Below are 9562 nucleotides of genomic sequence, written 5' to 3' on the forward strand. Positions count from 1 at the left end.
TAGACACCTCTCCCCCCCCAATTAAGATCCGGAAGCCAAATGAGTCTCATAGCCATACCAGTGATGGATGAAATGCCTACTAAACACTGTCCATTTCTATCACCTAGCAGAATGGCAGCCTGTGGGAAAATGGGCAGCTTCACATACTATCGGTAGTTTAAACCAGTACAGCCCTCGCGAGCACAGTGTGGGGATTTGCTGTAACAGTTTAAATGAGTAGAACCTGTGGCATACTGATTCCACTCTTAGAGAAACACACGCATGTGTGCATAACAGCATGTATGTATGAAGATGTAATAGCAAAACTAATGAGTCACTTTATACGCCTATCAATGGGGGACTGACTCATAAACTATGATATATCTATACTATAAAATATTTTGTAGACAAATTAAAAGAGAGAAGAACTACATGCAAGAAAAGATCTACAAGATCCATTATGTGAAAAGATAAAATAATGAAACAATATATATGATGCAATCGGATTTATGCTTACAAAAGAAACAAAGGGCTTCCCTGGTGGCGCAGTGGTTGAGAGTCCACCTGCCGATGCAGGGGACACGGGTTCGTGCCCCGGTCCGGGAAGACCCCACATGCCACGGAGTGGCTGGGCCCGTGAGCCATGGCCGCTGAGGCTGCCCGTCCGGAGCCTGTGCTCCACAACCGAGAGGCCACAGCAGTGAGAGGCCCGCGTAAGGCAAAAAAAAAAAAAAAAAAGAGAGAGAGACAATACTGTATGTGTTTGCGTCTGTACAGGCTGACGGAAATTACAATTGGTTAGTGCTGAGGACCCAGCAGGGAGGCGGCACATGGGGGAAGGGTGCCAGAGGAAGGAGGACTCTACATCTTCTGCTCTTCACTTCTCCACTGTTTGGATGGGAGGGTGCGGTGCAAGAGCATAATATATTCATGTATCACCTGTATCATTTAGAAAAAAGCCATCGAACTGATTTAAAAATAGCACCACCACCACCAAAACAGGGTTTCGTGTTCTGGTGTGAAACTGACACAGCAATGTGAACAAGTTTTGGTGCCACACTCCAAGGTCTTCCCAAGAGTGACTGATAAAGTTCAAGTGCAGTCTCTAAGCCACAGATGACAAGACTGGATCGGGATCAACAGGGAAGAAGGGAAATGCGGGATGCAAGGAAAACTTTGGGGTAAGCTCTGTGGAAGCTGCAAACCTGTCCTGCCCTGAACCCACTTGGCTCCAGGACACACTTTTCTGAGACTCCTCCCTCTCACCTCCATAGGATGAGAAGAAAGTAAAAACCAGATGAAGAGAGAATGCCCTTTCCCGCAGCAGAGAGGAGGCCACCTGCTGTCACCAGCAGAGCTGCTCCCAGGCGAAGCCAAAGAAAAAGCCTGGCCAAACTCCACCTTCCCGACAAAGGCACTGCGTGCCAGGCTCCTGGGGCTGCAGGGACAGCCAAGGCTGGCAGCCTGAAGCCCACCCATTTGAGCCCCTCCACTTCAGCAAACAACCAGGCCAGCCTCTTTCCACATTCAACACTAAAATCCAAACTGAACCAGTATACAAATCAGAGGGTTCTGCCAACAAAACAGCAACAAGGTGGCATAAGGAGAGATAAATCAGTGGTATCCTGGATAAACATATAGTTACTATTTCTGCTTGTCCATAGTAACACTTCTGTAAATTCAAACATTTGATAAATACCTTTTTTGGCTTCCTAGTAATAATTAAAACAAACACGCAGCCCAAACACACACACGCAGCTAAACATGGAGCAAAAAAGAAAACAGGGCTTCCCTGGTGGCACAGTGGTTGAGAGTCTGCCTGCCGATGCAGGGGACACGGGTTCGTGCCCCGGTCCGGGAAGGTCCCACCTGCCGCGGAGCGGCTGGGCCCGTGAGCCATGGCCGCTGAGCCTGCGCGTCTGGAGCCTGTGCTCCGCAACAGGAGAGGCCACAACAGTGAGAGGCCTGCGTACCGCAAAAAAAAAAAAAAAAAAAAAAAGGAAAACAGAGGGGCTTTGCTTAGGACATGCTGCTCAGAAGGCAGCCTGACAGCTGACATCCCCACACAAAACGCTCTCCTCCCATTAAATAGGTACCCTGTTAGTGTGAAACACTCACTGGGCACTTCAACAGTCCACGGCTGGGGGCTACCCACAGGACAAGGAAAAGAAGTCACATCTCGGAGGGAAAGGGGTGACCATCAAACAGTAGGGGAGCGGAGTCCTTGTGCAGTGACTCACCACAGAGATGGCCGTGACTGCGGACACCAGGAAGCAGGCAGACCAATAAAGTAACTCTCAGCCTCCTCTCCATGAGGACGCAGACCAAGCAAAGCCAGAACCCGACCAACTGGCCAGAGCCCAGCAAGAACAAACTATCTGAAGGGCACGGCTACTCTGCAATCTGGAAAACGGCAGCCTGGGCAAGTTTCTTACAGACTCTGGCACTGACTAGGGGAGAGGGCACGGCACCAGCATATTTCTGATGCGGCAGTGGTGCATCCTATGATGGGGACATAGGCACACTAGCAACCAGGACCAACCATGTCCCCTAGCTCTGACTCCGGTTCTCCCGAGTATGGCGCAGCTCCCCACCAAGGCTGCACCCTTCAGGGGAGGGTGTTCTCCCCTCCTTGCAGGGCTGGCCACCACTGAGAACTCACCCACCTCCACTCCCCGTTCCCGACCAGCCCCTGCATGCTTGGTGACCACAAGTCACCCCCGCCTAGAGGCAGATTAACCCTTTAGGGAACAGCCAGAACTGAGGACCACAGCCACTGTGGTCCACTGGGTCCACCAGGGAACTGTCGGGTGCCGACTACACCCCAGGGAGACTTCCTCCTTTGGGGGCGTTTCCCCTTCAACAGTTTCACTGTAAGTTTGAATGTTCAAACCAGTACTTCTCTAAATGGGGTCTGAGAACCTGACTTCCATCCTGAGATGCTCCAGGAAAGGTAGAAACTAAGGCCAGGGAGGGTGGGCAAAGACAGGGGAAGGCGCTTTGGGGTTTTCCTCAGGCACCTTTCTCTGGCTGTCATGAGAGACCAAAGGAGGCAATTTTCGTTTCTACAGAGATGTCTGCAGTCTACACACAGTATCTCCACTACCCAGCCTGTGAGGACGAGAAGGGCAGCAGGGAAGGGGTGGGGAGAGAAAAGAGGGTTTGACTGCTCCCTCTCTCAACCCCAATCCAGAGCACTGAGCACCATCCATGCTGGCCCGTTCCCTCTGCTGCATCATCCCTGCCACCATCTTAACGTCTTGAGTTCAAGCCCTCATCCTCTCTCATGCCCATTACCCTGATGGCCTTGTTTCTCTTCAGCACATTTCATAGTCCACACAGCCTACGGAGCCACCCTTCTAAACCCCAGCCTCCGGACGGAGTCCAACCCTGGCAGGGTGGGCGTGACTTCTGCCTGCCCAGGCTGTGCCATCACAGAGATCACAGCTGCTTCTCGGACTGTGACACATGCCACCCCGCCCCCAACTATGAGGATGCACAGGCTTCTGCTTCCTCATCTGTACAACGGGAATAACAGGATCGCCCTCCAGAGCTTCTATGGGGGTTAATCCAAGCTGAGGAGAGCCCGGCCCTCCAAGAACGACCACGACTCTCCCTGTCCCCAAGCTGGCTCCGGACTCTCTGCTCTTCATCACCTCGCTGTGCTACTTCCTCGTAAAGAATGAATACGAGTAAACGCAGAAGAAAAGAAGGCACATCCGAGATCTAAAAATGAAGGGTCATAAACATTAGGCTACCAAGATGTAGAGGACACCAAAATTAACTCATTATCAAAATAATGTGAGAGGAATTAAGGGATGGGAAGAGAAGGAAACATTACTTTGGAGGAACTGCTTTTAAAACAGACAGCTCTGTGATTTTTTTTTTAAAAGACTTCATTTTTTCCAAAGATTTAGGAAGATTACATTTCAAAAGCTCACAAAGGAGACACTTCTGGTTTCTTTCTTAAAACTATTTCTTAATTAATACCTTCAGAGAACTAAGAAGTACTTTTAGAGACTGACTGAATCTTAATAAAATTCTCAGAGAAATTCTGGCATCAGTCACAACAAACACCCTCCTGGAATTTAACTTCCTTTTCCGCATACAACTTACTATGGCAACTCATTTATGATGCCACCACAACCAGTCAAAATCTGCCTGGAGCATAAAAACTTCCAAGCCCCACAAGACAGCCTATAGCACTCGATAGAAATTGGCCCCATATTTAGCCAAATCCTACATCTAACAGAGACTTCCCCTGCACCGAACTGTCCAGGTTTTACTGGCAAAGTCAACTCTTCCATCTCCTTCCCAGCCCATATCTGCACTGCCCTCCCACCTTATACTATAGCTCTAACAATGCCTCCTACCAGCTCGAAGTCCCCAAACTCAGTATCTTTTCCCTGTCCCACAAAACGAATAAAAGAGAAGGGCACAAAATGGGCAAAGGGAAACTAGCTACATCCATCTTCAGCCTCCTACCAAAGACGTGTCCCTTCTGGCTTCTGGTTTGGTTCAAGTCCCTCCTTTTTTTTTTTTTTTAATTTTTATTGAAGTATTAGTTGATTCACAATGCTGTGCCAGTCCCAGCAATTCCCTCCGTTTAGATGACGGTAGGTCCTAGAATATTCACCACGTGTGCTGAGGATGGAGTGGGCAGCCAAAAGCTAAAAGAATTATTTATAAGTACAAAAATGTACTTTAAAAGCCTTTCTCCCTCGAGGACAATTCCTACTGGAAGACTTAATCCCATTATCCCAAGTGCCCATGGGCGAGGGGAGAGAAAGGGCTGGAATGCCAACCATCACTGAGCACCCACTGCAACTCACAAGTGCATCTCATTTAATGCAAGGCAGATACTATCATCCTGATTTTACCTACGGGGAAATCGGGCTCAGAGGGATCAGGCGATGGGCTCAGCATGTACACCAGGCCCATCAGACATCAAGACTCACGTACTCATAAGCTTTACGCTAAGCACCTGGGGACACCCAGGTGCTTAGGGTAAAACACTGTCCTAGGTTGGAGGGCACTTTATAAGTTTACACATTGCTTTTCATATACGAGATCTCATTCAATATCACAGTCCTGTAGGATAGTTAAGAATTACTTTTCCACTACTGTAAAACACTGTTTGGTTTCAAAGGTCATCAGTAACTTGTGAAAGCCAGTGGTAGCACTTATTCGAGTTGCACCCTGTCTAAGCTTTGTTTCCTCACCTCACAGTGTCTGATAAATGGTAGGGGCTCAAATGACAACTATTATTAGCAACATGGTTTTTATTAATTTAATAGCCCTCAGCTAAAGTAAAATTTATAGACACATACACACACACACACACATATAAACTACAGATATTTTAAAGATTCAACTTAATTACCTGCTAGAGAGGATATAATTTTACCACTACCTCCAACTTAGAGAGAACCACTAACTGTAGCTGCCAAGAAACTGACAGAAAAGAATAACTGAAAATGATGTGGTCAAACCCAATATGGATTTTGACAGCTACTAATGCAAGAGAACAGAAGGACAGGAGCATTCAGTTATGATAAAACACACAAAAAATCCTCCTCTCCCTCCAGCATCATGGCTTGACCGTGAAGGTGCTGTTTGACCCAACCATGTCATTTCAGCTCTGTGATGACCCTCAGCATCCAAAATGAGATGGCCGGCAAGTGACACAGATGTTCTAGTGAGAGGTCGCCCAGGAGGTCTAGGGAATAGGGGTGGGACAGATACATTATTACCTTGAGCTATTTTTAATGTGCTGCATCTAATGTACTGTTTGCCTCACTTAATTTTACTCACTTGAAAAGAAACCTGGGAAGTTCAGAAATGCCAGATGCAACAGGGATCAGCTCCCCACTTCTCCAGCTAGAACGGAAAAGACGACAGAAGTGTGTTGGTACAAGGATGGCAGCATCAGTCAGACAGAAGGAAATCTCTGCTACTATGGCAATGAGAGATCCTGGGGGGGTTCTTCGAGAAAGGCTGAGCCAAGACCCATCCAACTGAGCATCTACTCCAGGCTTGAAGGTTCAAACAAAAGAATAAAATTCAGGTCCACAGATGAAACGTACGTAATTTTTTTAAGCACAGTTAACAGCTTTATGGTAATGACAGCTGGACAGCCATGTACACTAATTGCCTGCATGAGAACAATATCCATACTGTAAATCTAATACCAATTATTATTAGTTTTTGGTTTTGTTTTACTTTATGCAGCCTTTCTTGCTTCTTAGCTGTGTTAAGTCCACCCTAATTTCTTTGTAATAGGCTGAGTTTGATTTTGTGTGGCCGATCTCGATTTACAAGGAAAAAGATGTCAGTCTCCCTCAGACACCTCCTCCTGCGCCATCAGACTGTCTAGCTCTTTATTTATACCCTAGTTTGCAGATAAGGAAACTGAGTTCCAGAGAAGGGGAAGTGATGCATCCAAGGCCATAATCCTTGCTAATATATCTAGGACTAGCACAAGGGCTCAAGGCCTACAATGTAGATCTCCAGCTCTGTCACTGTTGCAAATGACCTGGCATACTTGTGTCTTGAATACGAAGTTTATTTGGAGGGGGAAGAAAAAAAAAAAAAAAAAAGCTAACATGAGTCATCTCCTTTGTCAAGGGGCACCACACAGATTGTTCTAATAAAGCATCCAGCATCTCCAGAACCACTTGTTTCTGAAATAGCCAACCTCAGTCCCAGAGAATAAAAGGCCATGTCTTATGCCCCTTCAGGATACCCACGACCCTGTGAGCAGATGCGCTGCAGGGCTTTGGGGATCTGCTAGCCCAGCCCAGGGAATCCGGACGTTGCCGGTACGGGAGACGGAATGGGGTGGGTGGGTGGCTAGGGGAGGGTCAGAGTTGCGTTTTCTCCTGGCAACAGTTATGATTTCATGCAGCCCAATCTTACTCCCCTTGGAACATCTAAATATCCCATCCACTCAGGGGTCCCTCCTCAACTTCCCCAGGACAAAATCACTGCAGTCTGGGAGGTGAATCTGGCAGACCGGGAGGGACGGTATTTGACCCAAGCCGTAGAGGAAGCACCGCTCCGCTCCCTCCTCCACCAGTTACTGGAACTCCCCACCGGATCTTGAGACGCCAAGAGGCGTCCCCCACTCTGAGCCCGACCCCTCTTTCAGCGTCTGCCCCAACGGAGGCGCGAGAAGGCAAAGCCCACTCCCCATCGCTCTACACCGCCACCCACTCGCCTCCGGTCCCCCCAGTGGCCGCCCCCCGTGGGCCTCCCTCCCTCCTCACTCGCGGGGTCCCCGCCGGACACTTGCCTGCTCCAGCCCGAGAACCTGAGCGCACCCCTTTCTCTCCGCCCGCAGAAGACCCGCGTCTCCCGCCTCCGGCCCAGACCCCACTCTCCCCGCGTCCCTCCGCGCCCCGGGTGTCAGCCGCGCACCCGCACTTCCCTCCCGGCCCGTGCGGGCTCTGTCCGCCCCAACTTTTCCCGGCCGCGGCGCCAGCCCCGCAGCGGCAGGGATCCCGCGTCCCGCGCCGCGAATGGCGGGCGGGCTCGCGTCCCCTCGGCCCCGGCCCGCCCCGCCGGCACGAGTTGCGCTCGGGACTCGCTCGGCGCCCGGGCCTCGGCTGTCCGCCCGGCGCAGAGGAGGAGCCGGCGTGGCGGGAACCGCGTGTCCCGGCGCCGGCACCCCCGCCCGGTGCCCGGTGCCCACCCGCGCCGCTCCCTGCCCACCTTCCCGCCCGCGCCGCCGCCGCTCACCTCCTCCCGCGCCGCCGCCGCCACTGCCGGGAAGACGTGGCAGTGGCCGCCGCTCGAGCTCCCCGCCTCGCCTCTTCTCTCGGCGTCCGCGCGGGCGGCTCCGGCGCGCCGGACCGCAGCGCCAGGCGCCCTCTGCCGCCGGGAAGGCGAATCCTCTCGCCCTAACCCTAACTCGCCGGCCGCCCCCGCCCCAAGGCTCGCTCCCAGCCTGGTTCCGCTCTGCCGGAGACCCTCCCTTGCGGCGGCCCCGGCCCCGCCGCTGCCTCTGGGGAGCCCGCCCTGACCAGCCAGCCGCTCGGCGCCCTTCCTCCGTGCCCCACCTGGGTCGATACATTTCCTGCTTCTCTGAATCTGAATGCCTCGCCCACGAAAAAGTAAAATAGGGTTGGGGAACAAACACCACGTCTCTCGTATTCGTCATTCTCTCTCATAGGGCTAGGTTAGCGCCCTGCCTGGAATACCCAAGGACGCAACAAATGCTTCTTGAAGCAGCGAAAGAGTGAATGAATGAGTAGAGATTTTGGCCGCTCTCCACCCACGTAGGCTTCTAAGCCTCCAGAGGACAGATATCCCCACCTGGATTTTTTTTTTTTTTGTCAATTACACACACACACACACACACACACACACACACACACACACACACATTTGCGCAGCGTTGCATGAATAAATAGGATTCACAATTCCCCACCTCAGACTAGCACCAAAGTTGCACAAGGCCTGCAGCTCAACGTTATTCAGGGCCTTTAGTCAAACAGACTTAGGTTTTACAGAGATCTACCACTTAAAAGCTGGGAACTCTCGGGAAAGCTAATCTCCCTGGGCAGTTACCTCATCTATAAATTAAGAGTAATAAAATCTACTTCATAGAGTTGTTGTGAGGATTAATTGAGATCCTGCACTGTGTGTAAAGCACTTTGCTCAACCCCTCCACCCCACCTATACTGTATCTAAGTGGTAGCTACTGTTACTATTATTACTAATCTAGTAGGTAATAAAAACTATAGGCAAAAAGTAAAATAAGGGCTACCTTTTCATCTGGGGACACCTTAATACCCTTGTATGTGGGGTATTGTCACCTATCCAAGAGAGCCAGCCCCAAGAGCAAGGCCTTCCCAGTCCCTCTTCTTCCCCACCCCGAAGAATTAACGGATCTTGGGTTTTAGGACCAGTTATGAGCTGGTCTTAAGAGCTGTAGAACTGGCTCTCCTGTAGGTTTTCCCCCTGAGTTTCGGTGGCCAATCTCTTAATGAACAAGTGTTTATTTTATTGCGAAGGCAGTCAATATTTCAGGGCCCCTGTGGTCTACAGATTCCTCCTGTTTTCTCCTTGCCCTCTCTCAACACCTTGAGGCCGTCTTTTCATTTTTAACAGTCTCCTTCCTCTGCACAGAAAACAGCAGTGAGTGCAATGAAGTGGCATCAGACCGGACTGGGCTGGAATCCCAGCCAATCCGCCTTGGGCTTTCTGCACTTCAGTTCCCTCAATTGTAAATTGTGGAGAATGATGCTTATCTGTGACATTGAGAGAGTTGGTGATCCAGTCTGTGAGTGAAGTTCCTGGAACATATAGGCGTTTAGTAAAAGGCAACTATCGATTCATTTATTTAACAAGCATTTAGGGAGCATCCACTGAGTGTTGTAGGTGCTGGAAGAGTGAGGGAAACAAACATTGGTGAGGTACGATTCTTGCCCTCAAAGGAGTCTGAGGTCTAGTGGATGAGACAGGCACCCACGTGCTAGGGCAGAGGGGTTGGGAGGATATAAATGCTGCTAATATGAAATTAGCAAGCTTCAGTTCCAAATTGGGGCAGTGTTTCTGCAATATAGATTGCTTTAATTCA

At 50.3% G+C, this 9562-nt stretch overlaps 1 protein-coding gene across 2 annotated transcripts in view; it reads right to left on the reverse strand.

Moving 5' to 3' along the window:
• SMCO4 (single-pass membrane protein with coiled-coil domains 4) overlaps positions 1 to 7990 on the reverse strand; it is a 71988-nt gene extending 63998 nt beyond the window's left edge. The window contains exon 1 of one of the 2 annotated variants that reach the window (XM_081240413.1): positions 7720 to 7990. The gene's annotated coding sequence lies outside the window, so the exon portion shown is untranslated. Of the gene's footprint in view, positions 1 to 5793; positions 6025 to 7719 lie in introns of those variants that run through there. The other variant, XM_081240414.1, reaches the window with a different exon arrangement.
• Between the last annotated feature and the right edge of the window lie 1572 nt (positions 7991 to 9562).

Source organism: Mesoplodon bidens (genome assembly GCF_964165515.1).
Source record: "Mesoplodon bidens genome assembly, chromosome: 7".
Taxonomy (NCBI): Eukaryota; Metazoa; Chordata; class Mammalia; order Artiodactyla; family Ziphiidae; genus Mesoplodon; species Mesoplodon bidens.